Source organism: Sus scrofa, chromosome 1, assembly GCF_054392235.1.
Source record: "Sus scrofa isolate SSC_HxYL_T2T_F1_AM1 chromosome 1, Sscrofa_HxYL_maternal_Yorkshire_Landrace_v2.0, whole genome shotgun sequence".
Lineage (NCBI taxonomy): Eukaryota > Metazoa > Chordata > Mammalia > Artiodactyla > Suidae > Sus > Sus scrofa.
The window spans coordinates 266,866,991-266,889,850 of record NC_139383.1 but is presented as its reverse complement, the minus strand read 5'-3'; the positions used below and the strand labels follow the sequence as shown (position 1 = coordinate 266,889,850).

Sequence of the window (22,860 nt, the reverse complement as noted above, 5' to 3'; positions counted from 1 at the left end):
TTAAATATATCTTGCCACTCCCTTCTGGCCTTTAGTGTCTCTGTATAGAAATTAGCTGATAGCCTTATGGGGGTTCCCTTATAATTAATACTTTGATTTTCTCTTGCTGCCTTTAGAATCCTCTCTTTATCTTTAACTTTTGCCATTTTTATTATAATATGTCTTGGTGTGGGCCTGTTTCGGTTCAACTTGTTTGGGGCCCTCTATGCTTCCTGTATCTTGACATCAGTATCCTTTAGATTTGGAAAGTTTTCAGACATAATTTCTTCAAACATATTTTTAATCCCCTTTTATTTTTCTTTTCCTTCTGGAATCCCTATTATACATAGATTGGCCTGCTTTATTATCCCATAGGTCTCTTATATTGCTTTCATGTTTTTTCATTTGGTTTTCTGTCTACTGTCCTGATTAGGTGATTTCCATTATTTTATCTTCCATGTCACTAATTTGTTCCTCTGCATTATTCATTCTGCTCTTTATTGCCTTTAGCTCAGTTTGTATCTCTGCAAATGAATTTTCTAGTTTCTCTTGGCTCCTCCTTATATTTTCTAGTTCCTTTATAAAGGAATCTGCATTACTGTTCATATCCTCTCTTAATTCCTTCAGTATTTTCAATACCTCCCTTTTGAACTCAATGTCTGTCAGACTGCAGAGGTCTGTTTCATTGTTGACTGCTTTAGGTGAATTCTCCTGTTCCTTTAACTGGGAATGGTTTCTGTGATTCTTCATCTTGCTTGTGTTTTTCTCTTTCTATGAGTTCGGGGAAGCCAAACTGTAGTCTTGTAAGGCTACATCTGTGCAAAAATACTTGGGGCAATTACTTTGTGTGTGTGTGTGTGTGTGTGTGTGTGTGTGTGTGTGTGTGTGTGTCTTTTTGCTATTTCTTGGGCCACTCCTGGGGCATATGGAGGTTCCCAGGCTAGGGGTCGAATCGGAGCTGCAGCCACCGGCCTACACCAGAGCCACAGCAACGTGGGATCCGACCACGTCTGCAACCTACACCACAGCTCACGGCAACGCCGGATCGTTAACCCACTGAGCAAGGGCAGGGGCCGAACCCGCAACCTCATCATTCCCAGTCGGATCCGTTAACCACTGCGCCACGACGGGAACTCCGGCAATTTATTTATTTTTGGTTTAGGAGTTTGAATATTTGCTGTCTCTTTCTTCAGTGTGAGCAGGCTGTTATTCCCAGGGTGCTCAGTGTGTTTTCAGGGAGAAGGAGGCAATGGGTAGGACCAGCAGTCAGTGCCTGGTCGTTGGGCTCTCAACAGCAGCAAGGACCTGCAGGAAGGGGGCACAGGCTATTCCTAGTTGCAGGGCCCTGAGAAGTGGTAATAAGTTCTAGGCAGATCTTCAAGGTGACCAGAGCATTTGGCGGTAGCAACAGCAGGGTGCGTGAGTTCCCAGGGGAGTGAGAACAACAACAGCTTGTGTTTGATGGCAATACCCTCCTCTGAGGTGATTGGAACTGCAGGTGGTGCCAGTTCAGGGACTCCTATTGGGAGCAGGCCATGACCATCTTTAGAGTCGGTGATAACTGCAGTGGTTTGCACCCACCACCTGTAGATCATGCATGAAGCAACCCATCTCACTTAGCCCACATATGAGGTGCTGTATAGGGTGCTCCTAGTTGCAGGATCCTGGGAAGTGACAGAGATCAGGCATGTGGGTGCTTCCCGGAACATTTGGCAGTGGCAGCAGCAGGGCAGGTGTGTTCCTTAGGGGTGCAAGAGCACCAACAGGTGGTGTTTGGTCACAACGCCCTCCTCTGTGGTGGCCTTTAGGTGAATGGGGCTGCAAGTGATTTTTGTTCAGGTATCTCCAATGGCAGTGGGCCATGCCCACCTCTGGAATCAGAGATAACTGCTGTGGTTTGCCCCTGCTGCCTGCAGACCACGCAAGAAGCACCCTGTCCCACTTAGCCCGTACAGGAGGTGCTGCACCAGCTGCTCCTAGTTGTAGGATCTTGGGAAGGGACAGTGACCAAGTGTCTGGGCATCACTGAGAGCATTTGGCAGTGGCATCTGTAGGGCAGGTGTGTTCCCAGGGGAATGAGAGCAATAGCATATGGTACATGGTTGCAGTACCCTCTTTTCTTCTTTTTTGCCAACCCCTGAGGTGACTGGGGTCACAGGTGGAGCCCACTCACAGGCCCCCAGTGGTGGCAAGCCATGCCTCCTTCTGGCCTCTGAGACGACCACCACAGTCTGTCCCGGCCACCTGTAGATCGTGGAAGAGGCACCACGTCGCACTTAGCCCCCTGATGCCCTTAGCCCACCCAATAGGTGCCTGGCCACCAGTAGCCTGCACAAGAAGCACCTAATCTCCCCTAACGGAGCAAAAGACTTCTCGCCAACCTTAGCCTCGTCAGAGCCGCCCCGCCCTCTAAGCCCTTGGGCATGCGCACACTCTGGAGCAGGGCGTTTCCTACAGCGGCCGGCCCCTCCTCCTCCCCCCTCCCCAACAATGGCTCCCTGCCTCTCCTGTGGGTCCAGACCTTCTCCCGGGTTCCCTCTGCCATGGCATTCCCCTCCGTAGCCCGTGGTACACTGTTCTTTAGCCCCTCATGCCATCCCCAGTTCTCTCCCTGGGACTGACCTCCGGAGCCTGAGTCTCAGCGCCCAGCCCCTGCCCAAGTGTCTCAGACCGTGGTGTCCGTGGCCTGTGGTTCAGATGATTTGTGCAGCTCTCACTCTTTGATGGTCTCAGTCCAGCTGTTGTGCTTTTCTCGGTGACTTCGAGGTCCCACCAACTCGGCTGATCTTTCGTCAGGTAGGTGGCTTCCCAGGAAATGGGTTCCTTTTCTCCTCTCAGGAATGCTAGTCCCGTTCTGATTCCTTTTCAATTTTTTTCTTTTGTTCTACCCAGTTATATCAAGAGTTTCTTGCCCTTTTTGAGGTTTAAGTTCTTCTGCCAGCATTCAGTTGATGTTCTGTGGGAGTAATTTTACATGTAGATGTGTTTTTTTGATGTGTTTGTGGAAGAAGGTGTACGCGACCTCTCACTCCTCTGCCATCTTGCTCCACCTCCGGGCCCCGCTTTTTAACTCAATCTGACCAGCCTTAAAATTTAATTATGGTATCTAGACTGTATTTACCATGATTACTGGGAATACTGGATTTAAATTTATCCATTCCTGACGTTTGTCTTCTCATGATTCAATCTGGTGGTTGTTTCTTTCTCCTCATTTCTGCTCTTTTGAGAGTGCGTATCTGTCTCCTTTCTACTTTTTAGTTATTACTCTTTATGGTATTAATTTAGTGGCTTATTTAAGGTTTATATTATATAACTTTGATTTATCACAGTCTACCTTGAAGTGATTTTAAACTATCTCACGCAGAGCATAAACATCTTAAAATTCTTTGACTTAACCTCTGCTGACCTGCGTCCTATTGTTATCATGCATTTTAATATTCATATCTTACATATGTTATAAATGCAATAATGTTCTCTTTGCTTATAGAGTTGACTATATTATAAAATGATTTAAATAATAAAATTATCTCCATTTATTAATAAAGTTACTATCTCTGGAGTGTTCCATTCCTTTGCGTAAATTCAGATTTTCCATTAGCCTGGAGGGCTTACTCTAAAATTTTTTTATAGTGTGAATCTGATGGTAACATCTTCTTTTAGCTTTATTTTTTGTTTTAATGTCTGAAAAAGTCTTATCTTCAAATTTGAAAGATTTTTCTTGAATGAAGAAATCTGTGTTGAAAGTTTTTTCTTTCGTAGTTTAAAGATATTGATTTAGTTTTCTTTCTTGCATTGCTTCAGTGAGAAATGAGCAGTCATCTTTATCTGTGTTTTTCTTCCCCCTATGTATTGTATCTTCTATATATTCTGGCTTTTAAGACTTTGTCTTTATTTTTTTTCCCCACATTCATGGCATATGGAACTTCCAAGGCCCAGAGATGGAACGCCTGTCACAGCACCACATGTTTTAAGGAATTTGATTAGAATGTGCTTTATTTACTTCATTGTTTTGTACTTGAGATTATGAATTTCTTGGGTGACTTCATTGATAATTTTCATCACATTTAGAAAAATTTGACCTTTATTTTTTCTTATATTCTTCCCATTCTTCTCCCTTCAGAGTTTCCAATTACATCCATATTAAACCACATAAAGATTTCCTGAATCTCACTGATGCTCTGCTTATCTTTTTATTCTTTTTTTCCCATTTTATTTCAAATATTTTCTATTGCTATAACTTCATATTTACTTTTCTTCTGCATTATTTAATTTGTGGTTAATCTTATCCAGTGTTTTTCTATCTCAGATATGTAAGAGGCCCGGAATGTATAATGGACTTGTCCAAAATGGCACAATCATTCAATGATAGACCCAACTCTGACAAACAGCCCTCCTCATGCCCTTCCAATCCTCCAGTGCTTTCTTTTCCTCTTGTGCTATTGCTACATGGCCGTCCCCCTCTTTCCTCTCTTTTGGTATTCTCTAGCCTACTGCATTGCAAATATTCAATTCTGAAACAAATACTGACATTTAAGAAAATGTGGAGAGTTTATCTGCCAGTAGAATTAATTTTCTAAATCCATTCATTTGGGTGCACCTTTAGAACCCATCAAGACCCGCTAAATTTAATTAGAATCAGTATTTGACTCCTGCGTAAATTATCAGCCGGTGTCAATTCTAAGACTGTTTCTGATCAAAATAACGTTCTCACCCAGGAATTCAGAGCCTGGGGAACAGGGACTAGGTTAAGGAGAAGGAAAACTGAAAGCCGCTTGTGGTGCATGCTGCAGTGGTAGACAGCATGTTTAGGTTGACTGTCGTATGACATAGAACACTGAATCCTTTCTTCTTCACAAATTCCTTTGTATGTGGATAAGAAATCATTTGCTGAAAGCACTTGGAACATTTTACCTACCCTGAAAGCAATATAGAGGCTTCATAAGGGAGATACAACTAGTCAGGATGATTTTGTTCATAGCTAATCACTGAAATATGTAGAAGGAACACAGGTAAGGTTTGGAAAATACTGGGGCTTCTCCATTTAAAATCCAGTGTTCATGGATGTTTAGAATGAATGACTTCCCTACCATTGAGAAATAAAATATTGCCTGCATATCAGTAAACTAAGTCATCAGCAATTGCAGCCACCTCTAAGAGTGAACTAGTGGGCCCTGAGGGAACTCAGAAGGAAACAAAGAATACCTGCCATCCAGCCGCTGTCAGACTGCAGCCACTCCCTAGGGTGAGCCCTCAGCAGATGAAAACACAGGATGCTGGCCTCAGACAGCTGAGCTGCAAATCAAGGGAATGATTTCAGTGAGCCCACACCTTTGCATTTTACCACACACACAAAAAAGTGCTAAATTTCTTAATTTGAGGCATCTAGTTTTCTTTTATTAACTGTTATCTGTAGTTCCTACTACCTGACCTTTGTTGCAAAACTTCTTTTTTTTTTTGGCTTTTGTCCTTTTAGGGCCACACCTGCAGCATATGGAGGTTCCAGGTTAGGGGCTAATCCGGCCTACCCCACAGCCACAGCAACACCAGATTGGAGCCACGTCTGCGACTTACACCACATCTCTTGGCAATGCTGGATCCTTAATCCACTGAGCGAGGCCAGGGATTGAACCCACAAACTCATGGTTCCTAGTCGGAGTCATTTCCCCTGCACCATGAAAGGAACTCCTGTTGCAAAACTTCTGTATTTCCTAGTTCCCCACTTGCTTCCTTGGAGCAGTTTTCTCCAAGATGCTCTAGAGATGCTGCCTCCCAGGATTAAATCCTCGGTTTTGTCCACCAAATAAAACATAACTCTTAACTTTTAGGTTGTGCGTATTATTTTAGTTGATACTACTTTGCAAAAGAAAGCAGACATTTCTCTATCATTTCCACTCCATGTGACTGAAACTTCCCGTATTTCAAAGTCCAGTCTCATAATCTCTGGAAGGTATTAAACTGGATATCATTCTAAACATGCTTGAGGACCTGGACAGAGTAAACACTCTCTCCAAATTGACAGCAGTGTGCTGATGAGCATCCTTTGGGAAGGGTTGTGTTGCCGGAATCCGGGTTCTTGTTCACAGAGCCGAAGAGTGTACTTCATGAACACACTAACACAGGCAGCAAGCAAAAGACTTTATTACAGGAAAGCAGAAAGCTCCCAGCACAGATGCTGGGAGCAGAAGAAAGAGCTGCCCCCTTCCAATTGTTCCATGGAGGTTTTTATTTCTTAAGGACAGGGATACCTACGTGGGATCTAGACATCATTCGTTTTTCCCATTGGCCTTGTCCAATCACCTATATTAGGCCTTATTCAATTAGGCCTAAGACAGGGGTCTTAGAGGTGGCTATGCCCTATACGTTTTATGGCTATTTTGTTCTTCTTTCTCCTAGACTGGGAGTTTCCACTCTTTATATTTTTTTGCTAACCATCACATGTATAGGTCAGGGGTTAATGTCCACCTTCACATAAAACAAATGTACTTTAAATAGTTAATCTTCCTACAAGCAAGGCCTGTTTGTCTAAATTTGTTTTTTTACAAATCTTAAACCATGGACATTAATCAGGGAATATATCAAAGCCCATGTTCCTAACACTAACTACCTGAATTATTATTCTGCCTCAGTTGGTTAACCAGTTGTAAATCTACGTTACATTTCATAGCCACCTCCCATTGTTCCTTTCTAAGACTATTTACAGTTAATAAATATTTCCAGTCCTTACTAAGGCAAAGGTATTGCAAGTGGTCTTCTCTGCTATCCCAGGCTACTCTGTCTCATCACCCTGTGTATGTCCTTCAGAGAACTAATTACAAGCCGAAGGGACTTCTTTAATTTTTATATGAATATTGTCTATATTCCACATTCTAACGTATCTGAGATCAGACCACCATTGCATCATCACTGCTTTATGCCTGAAATCTAATACCAAACAAATTTTAGGAACCTAGTAAACCTTTGTTCAACAAACAATGGCAGCAAGTATCTATGACAAGCCAGGCATCTCTGAAGCTGGGCATTGCAATGGGAAGCAGTATCAGCTTCAACCGCCTGGGGCTAGATTCCAACTTCGCTACTTACCAGTTAGTGTAGTTGGACGAGCTTTTGTTGAACACCTTTCTATATCTCAATTCATTCCTCTCTGTAAATTGATAATAATTCTACTACCTTTCTTTTTCACCAGCTTTACTGAGATATAACCGATATAACCGGTATATGTTCATGGTATATGGCATGTTGATTTGATACACTTCTATAATGCACAGTGATTACCGCTGTAGCATTCACTAACACTTCCATCATATCAAATGATTTACATTTCTTTTTTTGTGGTGAGAACATGGAAGAGCTACTCACTTAGCAACTTTCAGGTACATCCATGTGGAGATGAGCAAACCCTGTGCACTGTTTGTGGGAACATAAATTGGTTCAGCCACTATGGAAAACTGTACAGAGGTAATTCAAAAAATTGAAGACAGGACTGTCACTTGATTCAGCAATCCCACTTCTGGGTATACATCCAAAGGATATGAAAACAGGGTCTTGAAGAGATCTGCACTCCTATATTTGTTGCAGCATTATTCACAATCGAAACTACCTAAGTGTCTATCAACAGATGAATGGATAAAGATACAGCAGTATATATGCAACTGGATATTACTCAGCCATGATAAAGAAGGAAATCCTGCCATTTGCAACAACTTGGATAAACCTTGAAGGCATTATGCTGAGTAAAGTAAATCAGACAGAGAAAGACAAATACTGTATGATATCACTTATGTATGGAATCCAAAAAAAAACCTGTACCACCTCACCCCGGTCAGAATGGCCTTCATTAATAAGTCCACAAATGACAAATGCTGGAGGGTGTGTGGAGAAAAGGGAACCCTCCTGCACTGTTGGTGGGAATGGAAGCTGGTACAACCACTATGGAGAACAGTATGAAGGTACCTTAGAAATCTATACATAGAAATTACCATATGACCCAGAAATCCCTCTCTTGGGCATATATCCAGACAAAACTTTCACTGAAAAAGCACATGCACCAGCATGTTTATTGCAGCACTATTCACAATAGCCAAGACATCGAAACAACCCAAACGTCCATCAATAGATGATTGGATTAGGAAGATGTGTTATATATACACAATGGAATACTACTCAGCCATAAAAAAGAACAACATAATGCCATTGGCAGCAACATGGAAGGAACTAGAGACACTCTTACTAAATGAAGTAAGTCAGAACGAGAAAAACAAATACCATATGATATCACTTCTATCTGGAATCTAATATGTGGCACAAATGAATCTTTCCACAGAAAAGAAAATCATGGACTTGGAGAATAGACTTGTGGTTTCCAAGGCGGAGGGGGAGGGAGTGGGTGGATTGGGAACTTGGGGTTAGCAGATGCAGACTATTGCCTCTGGAATGGATTAGCAATGAGATCCTGCTGTGTAGCCCTGGGAGTTATGTTTAGTCATTTATGATGGAGCATGATAATGTGAGAAAAAAATGTATACTTATATGTATAACTGGTTCACCATGCTATACAGTAGAAAATTGACAGAATACTGTAAACCAGCTATAATGAAAAAAAATCATTATATAAAAAAAGAATAATAGAGCAAAAAAAAAGAAAAAACCCTGAACTCTTAAAAACAGAGTAGAATGGTAGTTATCAAGGTCTGGGAGGTAGGGGGAAATAAGGAGAAATAAAGAGATGTTAGTCAAAGAGTACAGAATTTCGCTTAATATTATATACTTGATGGTACCTTTATCATGGAGTGCTATGATATTTTACCTGAAACAAAAGGAGTGGCCAATAAATGTTATCTGTGACAAAAGGAATATTACTAGCTCTGGCTCACAGATGAAGAAATTGAAACTCAGGGAAAGTAAGTAAATGTTTGGGAGCACTCCCCTGGTGAGAGGCAGAACCAGTGCTTCAATTCATGTTGGTCTGACTGCAAAGTCTAGGTGGTTGGTGCTAACCTCTGCTGTCTGCCAACTCCTTTGAGACTGAGGACACTGACCTCCAGCAGCTCAGTCTAGGAGCACATCATGAACACACATAAAAGACTCAGTCAAAGGGCAAACTGGCATCACTGCTCAAAGGAGAAGATCATAGGACTCCTGGTGTTTAAAGTGGTGAGAGGTCAATCCCATTGCAGGGGCTCCTGGAAGGGGAGAGATTTGAACTGTGCTGAGGGAGAACTTGTCAAGGGCTTTTCAGAAATCAAGACTCCTTACTTCCAAAGCCATTCCCAATTCATCAGCCTAGTAATCCTATCAAAAAAGGAAATGAGACCGTCTGGATAATGCTTTCCACATGTTCTCTTCTTATATGATTGTAGGTTCCAAACCGCATGCATAGGCAGGGAAGCAGAATGAGGTCATCATTGTTTTCCTTTGCTCTTTTTTTGTCTTTACAGCTGGACTCTGTGTCCACTCTGTACATGACAGGCTGGCATGAGTAGACAGTGACAACTCTCCATATGTATTAAGGCCCTAACTATGCATCTGGCGTGGTCATAAGATCTATATATACATAGTAACTTATTTACTCCTCATAACTACTAAATCCGAGAGGTACCGGTGGTATCCCCACTTCACAATGACGCCTGGGGAGGTTAAGCATCTTGCAAAGATCACACAGCTAGACAATGAGGAACCAGGGTGTGAACTCAGGGAGCTGGCTGCCAGAGATAGCACGTTTAACCCCAAACCCTCTATTGCCTCTGTGAGCTCCAGAATCCTTAGGAAAATTATCAAAATTCATGAAGCTAGAGGTGGGCAAGTTTAAGGAAAGTTGAGTGGGATCCTTGAAATTTTCTTATGGGCAGGACAGCACCTCTCCTTTCTTTTGACCCTCCTTCCCCGATTCCAGTGTCCTTAAACACAGCACATTGACAGTTCATTGGGAGCAACCGGGAAAGAGACTGGCTTTATGGATTCGACAGCTCTTGTCTTAAATACCACTAGAATTTGTCCCCATTCTCCCCTTTGAGTCACACAGGGGATCCCAGCCCACCTGTTTTCTCCAATTTTACCCTCTCAATTCATCCTTCACTTCTTTTCTTCATTTGAGTTCTGGCAGAGAACAGTTTGAACACTCAAGACGTGATTTAAAGAGAGTTAAATGAGCAAGTATTTAGGGAGAGAAGTCGTTGAACTCCAAGGTCTGGAAGGGAACAGAACATAGTTGCCGAAACCTGGCGAGAGTTGTGGTTGTGGGAGAGAGATGGCCATCGTAAAGCTGTGATCAGAATCAGGGAAACACAACCACTGTGAGGATAAGGCACCTCCAGGGAGCAGGGGGAAGATAAGGCTAATACTGCAGCCTCTGTCTCTTCACATTTTCTGATGCTGCTGGAAAGCAAAGGGCCAGAAGCCCACAAGATGTCATCAGTAGAGGCTGAGAATGGATCTAGAAGGGAAGAGTCTCTCTAGAAGGAGACTAATCAGCAGAAGTTATTTCTCCTTCATTTTTTGTTCTGTTTGTTTTTTTAAAAAAAATGCTATAATGACCATCATATGAACATCTTTGCATATTGGGTTTTAAATTCTGTTAGATAGGTGGCTAGTTGTGGGATGGCCAACTCAAAGGTTTTTAAGAAATTTTAAATGTTTACATATGCTACCAAATAACTCACCCATAAAAATTATAGCAATTTCAGCACAACACTGTATATGCACTTTAATCTGCAATAGATTTTTTTAATGTCTTAAAATGTGTTGATCAGTTGACACAAATTATTACTCACTGTTTTATTTTGCATTCCCTAGATGACCAGTGAGATGAGGCATGAATTCATAAATAAGTAATGAGATCACTTCTGAATTTCCTGTTTCTCTTAAGGGTATTTAGAACCTTAATTCTCAGTCTTTATTTCATTTGTCTTTCTTCTTTGTTAATGTAGTCTTTGTTAATGTAAACTAGCCATATACTAGTTTAGGGTACTTTTTCTTTTGAGTCAGATTTCCAAAATGTAAATCTGACCTTTGTCTTAAGACTCATCCATGCTGCCCCTTGCCTTCAGGATAAAGCCTAAATCCCTTTGCTGAGTTGAAGGGCTCTTAATGATGTAGCTTCCAGAAGTTCCTTGTTATCACCACCAACTCCCCATCTGTATCTCAGATGCAGGTGCAAGCCCACCACGCTCTTGCCTTCATCCTGTCATGCACTGTTTTCTCTTCCTGAGATGACTGTCCTCACTTCCTCTTTGCCCATTAACTCCTGCCCTTTCTCAAAGATTCATTTCAACATTGTTTCTTCTGCAAGACTATGCATATTCCTCCTCCCTTGTCTTCCCAGACTGAATCGCCCCTGTCCTGGGGAACTGGATTAAAGGCAGATGAGGAGCCACATGCTGGGAGTGTAAAACATCAAGATGAATAAGCCCCACTACCTGTGTCCCAGAGGCACGAAGTCTAGTGACTGGGTTAGATTGCCCACATGGAACAGAACAAGCCTCAGCAAAATATTATTACACTCCCTGTGATTTTTCCTTACCAGCCATCTTCCCAGAAAAGACTCAAGGAGGTGATTGTTCCTAGAAAAGCCACATACCATTTGTCAAAGTCCCTTTACAGTAACCTCAGTAGGCCAGGTGCAACATTCTAAGGTTACTCCAGGGAACCGTACAACTACAAGGAAATGTCCTCCAACCACCACGACCAAATAGCACATTTTCATGTCCTATGGTCTCCAGGATCCCCGATGACATAATGAACAAGCCTTCACTGCATAAAGAAGCCCTGTTCTAATGCATCACATTCTCAGCAGGCATCTTTCCCTATTGCATGGCATGTAAATATGCACTGGACATTTTAGCCCTATTTTTTATACCTACTGAGACAGCCTCCAATAATCCAATCCAAGCACTTACTTCTGCTTCCACTTTAAACAGATCTAAGCACAAAAGTTCAGACTTGCCAAACAATGTGATATTCTTTCCACAGTAATTCAAACAAAAATTAATTTCCAAAAAAAAAAATCCTTCAAATAGGGAACTATGGCCCTTAAAGTAGGATTTGAGAAGTACTGCATCAGCGCACACAGTGAGAAGAGTGTGGGTTCCCAGGAAGACATCTATAGGTAAGGGACTCTACCACTCTGAGCCTCAGTCTCCTCATCTGTAAAATGGAGACAATGTCTATATATCACAGGGCAGCAGTAAGAAATTTTAAGGAATGTGTATTTATGAGATACCTAGCATTGTCCATGAGACAATAGAAATATGTGATACTTACTTTTGTTTTTATCTAGTTTCCATTTCCTCCTCCATTCCCTAGATATGGAAGAAGACACCCCAAGTGTGTCAGACCAGCTGGTTTCTAGTTCCACTACTGAACACTAACTTATTTTATTTCTTTATCCAACCTCTGTGTATTTCTAAGAACTTGAGATGACTCTGTAGTCAGCAAGTAAGACAGCCCAGTAATTAAAGATTTATCTGATTCATTCATAATCAAATATGGGCAACCACATTCAGCAAATTCTTTCTTGGAGAAAGTATTACATTTCTTTGGGGGAAATATTAATAAAGTGCCCTGGGTGAGGTGAGGTTAATGTGCCATGTAATGAAGTGAACACAACTACACATTTTTAGTGAGTCCCCTGATGGGTATAGGTCTATAATTTGGGAGAGTGGTCAAACATAGAGGATTATTTGAATTTGTTTTAAATAACACAAATATACGGACATTAAAGTGAAGTTGGTAATGATTGTTGGGGGAGAATCTGGTGAGGAGAGAGTCTTAAAAAGGGTATTTCTGCCTGGGAAATAGGACAAAGAGAGAAACATCCTAGTGGTGCCCTGAAGGTAAAAGGACTTGGGAGAAACCAGAAACATCTATAAGAAGTTTTAGTTGTATGCAGGGTTTGTGTCGATCTCAGTCTTTACAGTGAGATCTTCAGGAAAGTCCACTTTGGTTTGCAGCTGAAGGTGTCACTGTGGAACTTTGAATTGTGTGCTCCAGTTTGGTTTGGGTTGGGGCCGAAGACTGCTGGTATAAACGGGACAGTAGCTCCCTGAGTGAAGGACAGCTGACGTAGGCTGTGTACATTGAATAAAAATGTACTGAATTCATGCTGGGTTTCTGGCACCGTCCTGGGGATCCAGCAGTGGAGAAAACAACACAACGCTAAACCGCATCAGATGCTACAAGACAGGAAGTCCCTGTCATGGCTCAGCAGTAACAAACCCAACTAGGATCCATGAGGATGCAGTTTCAATCCCTGGCCTTGCTTAGTGGATTAAGGATTTGCCTTGCCGTCTGCTGTGGTGTAGGTTTCAGACATGGCTTGAATCTTGAGTTGCTGTGGCTGTGGCTGTGGCCGGCAGCTGTAGCTCTGATACAAACCCTAGCCTGGGAACGTCCATATGCTATGGGTGTGGCCCTAAAGAAAAAAAAAAAAAGATGAGTAAGAGCCTGCTTAAGCTGATAAGGTAGAAAAAGACAAGCCCAGCAGAAGTAACAGCTGGGGCAAAAGCAGTGAGGCTTGCAAGTAAGGAGAGGGAGGAAAAGAAAGAGGAGAAGGGTCTCTCTGGTGTGGATGAAGACATGAGAGAGGAGGGGAGCTGGAAGAAGAGTCCAGGGCTGGATTTTATTTTATTTTATTTAAATTTTATTTTGTTTTAGTTTGCTTTTTCTAGGGTCATACCTGAGGCCTATGGAAGTTCCCAGGCTAGGGCTCTAATCAGAGCTGCAGCTGCTGGCCTATTCCATAGCCACAGCCATGCCAGATCTGAGCGACATCTGCAACCTACTCTTCATCTTGTGGCAACACTGGATCCTTAACCTACTGAGAAAGGGCAGGGATCGAACCCACACCCTCATGGATACTAGTCGGGTTCTTAACCCTTGGACCACAATGGAAACTCCCCAGGGCTGGATTTTAAATGTTTTTTCTCTGTTATTCTATTTTTTTTCCCACTGTACAGCATGGGGACCAAGTTACACTTACATGTATACATAATTTTTCCTCACACTGTCGTGTTGTGATGTAAGTATCTAGACATAGTTCTCAATGCTACACAGCAGGATCTCATTGTAAATCCATTCCAAGAGCAATAGTTTGCATCTATTAACCCCAAGCTCCCAATCCTTCCCACTCCCTTCCTCTCCCCCCAGACAGCCACAAGTCTATTCTCCAAGTCTATGATTTTCTTTTCTGTGGAAACATTCATTTGTGCTGTATATTAGATTCCAGTTATAAGTGATATCATATGGTATTCTCTTTCTGACTTACTTCACTCAGGATGAGAGTCTCTAGTTCCATCCATGTTGCTGCAAATGGCATTATGTCGTTCTTTTTTATGGCTGAGTAGTATTCCATTGTGTATATATACCACATCTTCCTAATCCAATCGTTTGTTAATGGACATTTGGGTTGTTTTCATGTCTTGGCTATTGTGAATAGCTCTGCAATGAACATGCGGGTGTATGTGTCTTTTTTAAGGAAAGTTTTGTCCAGATGTATGATATATACCCAAGAGTGGGACTGCTGGGTCATATGGTAGTTCTATGTATAGATTTCTAAGGTACCTCCATACTGTTCTCCATAGTGGCTATACCAGCTTCCATTCCCAGCAACAGTGCAGGAGGGTTCCCTTTTCTCCAGACCCCCTCCGGCACTTGTTATTTGTGGACTTGGTTTTTCTGTGTTATTCTTACTCAGTAGATCTTGAGACACCAGAATTCTTTTGAAGTTTGTTCCTTACTCTAATCCTTTAGATCAATAGAGCCAACTTCTGATAAATAGCAATTACAGAATGTCCATGAGAATGAGTCAGACAATGCCTGTGTAACCCAAGGATTAATTTCTATGCGCACTTAAGCCATTTAAGATAGATTCAATTGTCCCATGGTTTTTGTTTTTACTCTGAGATGTTCTATACACTGAGATTTTTATACTGTCCATGAGTGGCATAATTCCCACCAATTTCAGGACACTGGTCTCTCCATCAGGAGAAAGGATGAGGTAGGATGAAAGGAGAAGGGACATCCTCAGGTTGTACGGGACTGACAGTTTATTAGAGCTCCTTGTCAACAGTTGTTCATCAACAACAAGGATACAATGCAAAGAGAAGCCATAAACCATTAAACAAATGGATTATAGGTGTGTCTCAATGTTTGGGACACACAAAGCAAGAAGACAAGTTCCACTGAGGTCATTATTGGCTATGACCAGCTAACTCATGTGTACTCAACTGCAGTCACCCTCTCTCTGTTTTAAGAGGAAGAATTACAATGATAGGTAGAATCAGAGGATGCAGAATTGAAGGAAAATTGGGCAAAGTGGCTAAATAGAAATCATGTGGACTCATGACTCCACAAATGTAGGTTAAAATCTCCACGTAGAGAGTGCCCATTGTGGCTAAGCAGGTTAAGGACCCCACAGAGTGTCCCTGAGGGTCCAGGTTCCATCCCTGGCCTTGCTTGGCAGGTTAAGGATCTGTAGGTCACAGATGCAATTCAGATCCGATGTTTCTGTGGCTTTGGTGTAGACCTGCAGCTGCAGCTCTGATTCAGCCCCTAGCCCAGGAACTTCCATTTGCCACAGGTATGGCCATAAACAACAACAACAACAACAAAAAACCCCTCCACTTAAGCATATGCTAACTCTTTAAAGTATTCTGATCTTCATTTTCTTTATCTACAAAATGGAGCTAGCAATACAGGACCTGAAAAGATATTGTGAAGATTAGAATATGAATGAATAAGGGATTCAGTTCATGATGGACATTAGTTAAAGACAATTATTATTATTATATTGATGTCCTCTATTTACCCTGTCCTGGGACTCATACCCTGAACGTAAATGTCTAATTACTAAGGATTAGAGCTCAACACACAGGATTCCTTTAAAAAAGTTTTTAAACCACTTGAAGCCCATGCAGATGTCCTGTGTCACTTGAACCAAAAAAGTCCTAGCCCACACTATTGAAGTGTTCCTCGGTTTTAGTCTCCATATAGGAGAAGCAGTTGGATTTTTTTCAGCTTTCATAGTCTGGACATCTTTCAGCCTTAATTTAAAATGAAAAACAGGTACTAGGATGAATATCTATGGTGTTAATGGTCTTCTTGATTTGTAAATATTGCACTTAAGAAAATTAGATTAGAACTGATAAAGTAATTAAGTGAATAATCCCTTTTTTGGTGCTAGAGTGATAAAAGATCTCAAAGATCTAAACTACACTGTTCTAAGCATAGTTTGTCTAATTAGCATTAGTATTAACAGCTTGTATTCTTTTAATGTTTTACACTTCACAAATCAGCTTTGAAATATATCTTGAGGAAAAATAAATATATTAAGGAAACTCATTTGGACTTGCTTAACAAATCAAAATACTGTATTATCTACATGAGTCACTTTTCCTGTACATTTGGTAAATCTTGAAATAAAGTTTATTCTATTTGGGTCTTAAATGGAAAAAAAGAGATTGACATCAAACAAAATTTTGGATTTAAATGGTGTCTTTTCCCTTTATGGGTGGCTATAACTTGCGCCAGTTCTGTAACATCTGAACCTGAGTTTTCTCATGGAAAATGAAAATAATATTCTCTATATATCATAGGATAATTGTGATTATAAAGCATTTAATACAGCACTGTATTCTAAGACAGGTTTCCTAAAGCACTGTTCTTTCCACCTCTCACTCTTTCTTTGCTGTTCTCAACAACTCTTTCTTGCTATAGACTAAAAACCCAGCTCCTTACATGTCCTTCAAGATGCTTTCTGTATTCTGACCTTGGCCTGCCTTTTAAAAAATTCTTATTTTACTTGCCCTACATATACCCAAACTGAGCTACTCACTGTTTGCTTCACATATCCCAGAAGGTCCTAACTCATGTCTCTGCTTTTGCTATTTCCTCTGACAATCATGCTCTGTCTGCAGCATGTCAAAATTTTATCCAGGCTTCAAGATTTAAGTTGAAATGTTTCTACTTCCCTGACATTTTGAAATTTCCCCTGACATCTTCAGACTGGAAATGCCTCTTAGTCTCCTCTCAACCCTCACAGAATTCAAGTCAACCTTCATTTATCATGTGCCAACTGTATGTTCGGCCCTGTGCTAACCACCAGATAGAAAATGACAAGTGAGACACAATTCTTCTCTAATAATGAATAAGAGATGATTTCACGTAGAAGAACTTAAAAGAGACTTCTTACACTGATACCATATCACATTCTCCCTCTTCTTATTTTGTTGTGCATAACTACTAACTACTGCCTAGCCTGAGATAGACACATTTACAATGTGAAAGTTAACCTCTACCTCATTAGTATCATTCCATCTTAACGATGACAATGACAAAAATATAAATTTTGGAGAGGTTGGAAAACTTAACATCTAGGTTTTATGACTGAGATCTGACTTCAACACTCATTACTACACTACTCATATCTAAGCGTTCTTATTAAATACAAAGATGGCATTTTTTTTCTGGACTGAGGGAGGGTTCTATGTCACAGAAAGAAGGGACTGTGAAATTATGAGGTGCACTAGCTCAGGGGCCGTATTGAATTAATCTGTATGTACCTCCAGAGAACTCAGCACATACTTGATACCGGGCTAGTTGGCGAAAGTGAATTTGGGGTATGACCATCCTATCGGTCAGGACAAGTTATGTTGCTGTAACAAATAACCCCCAAATCTTAGCAGCTTTCAGCAATGCAGGTTTAATTTTGATCATACTGTATGCACCTTGTCAGCACCTTGGCTGGCAGAATAACCACAACAGCTGCATGGTGTAGTTTAGGTATCATGAGAAAAGAACTTTGGAAAACTCTGCACCGGAAAACATTGGTCTCCCTCAAGGCTTAGCTCATTCTTTGTTGTTGTGGTTGTTAAATAAGAATCTGTTGATCATCCAGTGTGTACCAAATAACATGGTAATTACTGGTGAACCAGTAATTAGACAACCAGAGCAAACATGTTACTTACACTCCAGAAGGTGAGTTCAATGCTGGACAAAGAATTAGCTCAAAATTATTTAATTACAATTATAATGAATGCTATGAAGACAGTTATGTGGTATCATGAAAGTGTATAATAAGGATACCTTATATTCAGATAATTTAGAGAAGATGTCTCCCACATGGTATTTAATCTGAGACCTGAAATTAGAATAAGCCAGGTGAAAATGAAGGTGATTGGAGGGAAAGGTAAGGAGAGTGGGGAAGAATTCTGGAATCTTGCCCAATACATTGCCCCACCTGTAATTATATCTATAGCCTAGTGTTTCTATATGTTAGCATTTAACATTGCTAATATGCTAAATAACTACAATTGCTATTATTAGTATAGTTGTCTGTCCCCCTACCTTAGACTACATTGCTTGGGTAGAATTTTGTTTCCCTCTCTGTATTTTCAAGGTTTTGAACTCAATAATTTTCAGAAATCTTTGTCAAAGTGGTGGAACATTACAGCTTGCTAGACCTTTAGAATAAGCAGGTGTTGAATGAAATTCCAAGTTTTAAAAATGTATGTATTATATATTAAAATATTGTAATGTAGATCAACGCCAAAAATTCCTCCAGAATTTCATTTAACTCTCCGCTTGTTGTTCTTTTCCATTCTCCAATATATTCAATATTCTATAAAAACAAGATAATCATTTCCCCCCATTTATATATCTATCCAGTTGTGGGCACCAACAAATGGTTTTGGGTGCATTTTCCTGCTAAGCAATGTTAAAATAAAAAGGTTATTAAGTTTCCAAAATTGATTAGAAGGAAAATATAAACTAAGCTAAATGATTAGAAGGAAAATATAAACTAAGCTAAATGTATCTTTCATTTCCAAAAGAAGATTTATAATCAGAAATGAATAATGCCACCAATGAAAGGTTAAACACATGAAAACAGTTAATGCTATTGAAAACCTGGGGTGCTGAGCCATGAGGAAATTAATGTTCCATGCATTTATTTTTGAAAAATGTTTAGTAGGACTTCCCTACTTAGAGCAAGAGGAAAAGACAACTTACACATTTCTGGCAAGAAAAGGGCTTCCCAAGTTGCAGATAAATATTGATATTGGCTTTAAGACAGCAAAAATCACCTAAAATCAAATATAGTATGATATGGAAGACTTTGAGGAAGCTTACTAAATTGCTTTTGGTATCTTTCAATTTATGATAGACTTTAATCAACATTTTTGCTGTTGAAAGTTAACCACCGCATCAATTTGGCTGTCAGTTCAAGAAACATACAGATGTTTTTTTCTTAAAGCACTTTTTTTTTGATAAGATAAAATTAAATTCTGGGAGATGCACAATCTTAAGTTACAGTTTCATTAGGTTTGACAAATGCATCCACCCATACAAGCTACATACCTTTCTATAGAATGTAACTGTCAACCTCGAATGTCCCTTCAGCCTCTTCTCAGTTAAACCATCCCCTAGAGGCACAACTGCTCTGAATTTTTCTTCAACTTAGATTAGTTTTGCCTGTGCTAGGAATTCATATAAATGGAATTATACTGTGCATTCCCTTTTGTGTGTGGCTTCTGTGCTCAGCGTCATGTCTATGCAACCCATCCGTGTTGCTGAGTGTATAAGTAAGTTGTTAGTGTTTGTATTACTTAACATTATTCCATTATACCATTTGCTTATCCATTTTCGTTTTAGGCTGTAATGCAAAAGATTTCTGAGAACAATTTTTACCGGTCATTTTGTAGACAGAGAATTTAATTTCCCTTGGCTAAATACCTAGAATTGCCAGGTCACACAGCAGAGGTTTATTTACTTTATAAGACAATATCAAAATTTTTTTCCCAAAGTAGTTGTTCAGTTTTACACTTCCGCCAGAAATGTATGAGTTTGGTTATTCCAAACCTTACCAATGTTTAGTATTACCATTCTTTTAGTGGCCCCTCATTTTGGTTCAAATATCTATTTCCCAGGAGTTCCCATCATGGCTCAGCAGAAACGAATCTGACTAGCATCCATGAGGATGCAGGTTCAATCCCAGGCTTCGCTAAGTGGGTTAGGGATCAGGCATTGTTGCGAGCTGTGGTGTAGATTACAGACGTGGCCTGGATAGGGCGTTGCTGTGGCTGTGGTGTAGGCTGGCAACTGTAGCTCCAATTCGACCCATAACCTTGGAACATCCATATGCCACAGGTGTGGCCCTAAAATGTCCAAAAAAAAAAATTCATTTCCCAATGATGAATGGAGGAAAATTTTCATGTTTATTGGCTATTCATTGTTCAGCCATTCTTAGTATTGCTATTGGAGATGCTTTTAACATATTAATAAAAGTTTTGTTCTATTTGTAGTTTGTTAAAAGTTTTTATCATGAGTAGGTATTGAAGTATTTGAAATAACTTTTTGGAATTTATTGAGGTGTCATTGTTTTTGTCTTTTACTCAATGTAATTAATTTCACTCTGATTTTTTTTTTAAAAAATGAAAATGACCTATTTTTCTTGGGGCAGTGGTCACTTAATCTTTTTTATGTGTTTTTAGATTCGATTTGTTAAATTTTGTTTAGAATGATTCACCTAAGTTTATGCCTCAAGGGCTTTTAAATACAAAGTGTTGAACATTGTTATCAAAGTTCCTGGTTCAGTAGTTTTGAGGTAAGCCTAAAGAATTTTCATTTTAATACAGTACTACCTGGTATGGATAATCCTGGTTTGGGCGGGTCAGACTTTGAAAACCATGGCTTTAAAAGATATGAAGGTATTTAGATTTTATATTTCTTCTTGCACCTTTTTTTTTATTTTCTTTTCTTTTTAGGGCCACATGTGCGACATATGGAATTTCCCAGGCTAAGGGTCGAATCGGAGCTGCAGCTACTGGCCTACACCACAGCCACAGCAACACGGGATCCAAGCTGCATCTGCAACCTACACCAAAGCTCAAGGCAACGCTGGATCCTTAACCCACTGAGCAAGGCCAGGGATTGAACCTGCATCTTCATGGATTCTGGTCAGGTTAGTTACTGCTGGACCACAGTGGGAACTCTCTTGTACCATTTTTTAAGCTGTGTTTTTTCAAGGATTTTTTTTTCCTATTTAAATTGTCAAATTTATTTGCATAAAGTTGTTAATAATATGATCTTGCTAGGTTTGTTATATGCATAGAATATTTAGTGATATCCTCTCTGTTAGGATAAGGAGAATTTGTGTTTCTGGCTTTTTCTTAATGAATCTTGTCAGAGACTTACTGATATTTTATAATTTTCTAGAGACCTATATTTGGATTTGTTAATTTCCTCTATTTTTCTATTTTATTGGCTTCTGCTCTTAATTTTATGTTTTCTTTAATTTACTATTTTTGGGTTTATTTGTTTATCTTATTAAGGTAGAAATTTAGGTGATTAATTCTAAAGCTTTTTTATTTTCTAATATAAGCATAAAACTTTTTTCAATGCACTGCTTTAAATGCATTCTGACAATTTTAACATGTGTTCTTTCTATATCATTTAGTTGATAATACTTTCTAGTTTTCCTAATTATTTTTGCATTGGCCCATGAGTTAGGTAGAAGTGTGCTCTTTAACTTAGTGTTAATTGTCTTACTTACTATAGCGTTAGTTGTCTTACTTTTCTGATATTCTGATTCAATTTTGTTGAGATTAACAAATATAGTCAGTAAGAAAACAGGTTTTTTTCTGGTTCATTGAGACGTTCCATGACCCAACATAGTGTCTATCTTTGTGAACATTCCAAATGTAGTTGAACAAAATATGTATTATGCAGTTGGATGTAGTACGCTATAAATGTCAAACCAGTGGCGATTGACAGGGTTTAAATGTTTTATAGCTTTGTGATTTTTTTTTTTGGTCTATTTTTTTAATGTGTTTTTGGTTTTCTAATGTTGAAGAAAGAGAGTTAAAATGATCAAATCTGATTGTGGATTTGTTTATTTCTTCCTTTGATTTGAGACATATACATAGATGAGTTCATGTTTTTTCCAGTGAACTGACCCTTTTATCATTATGAGATATATCCACATTCTTCTGGTAATACTCTTTGTCTTAAGGTCTATTTTAACTAATGTTTATATGACCACTCCAGCTTTCTTGTAATTAATGTTGGTAAGTTATGTATTTTTCCATTATTTTTCCTTTTACTGTATTATTAGGCAATAAAATACTGATAATATTAGGCAATTTAATCTTAGTTTCTATCTTTAAATACACATACATATATAATACATGTAAAACCATGTGGAATTTTTTACATCTATAGGCTTGAACATAATCTATAGATTAGAGTATGCATCCAACATAATTTTAAAATAATCACAATGATTGTATTAGAATACATTCCCATTTATCATCAATCCCATTATATAGGCATTTATAGCTCAATAGAGTGTGTTTTGGTATCGAGTAAAACCTATTGAGTAGTTATGATATTAGGTACTGTTTTAAGATTATTATGGGTGATAAATTAATTTAATTCCTATTAAACCCTATTAGATAAGAACTATACATTTCCATAATTTTCATTTGAGGAAACTGAGGCATACAGAGGCTTAAGACACCTGCCCAAGGTCACACATTTGGAAGTGGCACAGCGGGCTTTGCACTCAACATTCTAGCTCCAAAACCTTCAATCAAGTCTTGGGGGCAATGTTACATTTTTTTTTTTTAAGAATAAGGAAGAATGGAGATATATAAGACCTAAAAAAAGGGAAGAAAGAAGAAGAGGGGTGGAAGGAAAGCAATAGATAGAGAAGAGGATGTAAGGAAGGAGGATCCGTCAACAGCAGCAAATGCAACAGAGACACTAATCACATAGTGATAGGACATAATCATTGGATTTGGCAATTGAAAAGTGACTTTCATTAAAGGTCTCAGCTGGGTACCGAAGGCAGATGTACACAGTGGAGAAGTGAGAAATAAAATGGACGTGGTG

General features: G+C 39.6%; 1 protein-coding gene across 3 annotated transcripts in view; it reads left to right on the top strand.

The window, feature by feature from the left end:
* LOC146407170 (uncharacterized) overlaps nt 1-22,860 on the top strand; it is a 391,157-nt gene that overhangs the window by 233,253 nt on the left and 135,044 nt on the right. The window contains exon 1 of one of the 3 annotated variants that reach the window (XM_084993837.1): nt 2,433-2,775. The exons of the other annotated variants lie outside the window; for them this stretch is intronic. The gene's annotated coding sequence lies outside the window, so the exon portion shown is untranslated. Of the gene's footprint in view, nt 1-2,432; nt 2,776-22,860 lie in introns of those variants that run through there. 3 annotated transcript variants of the gene reach the window in all.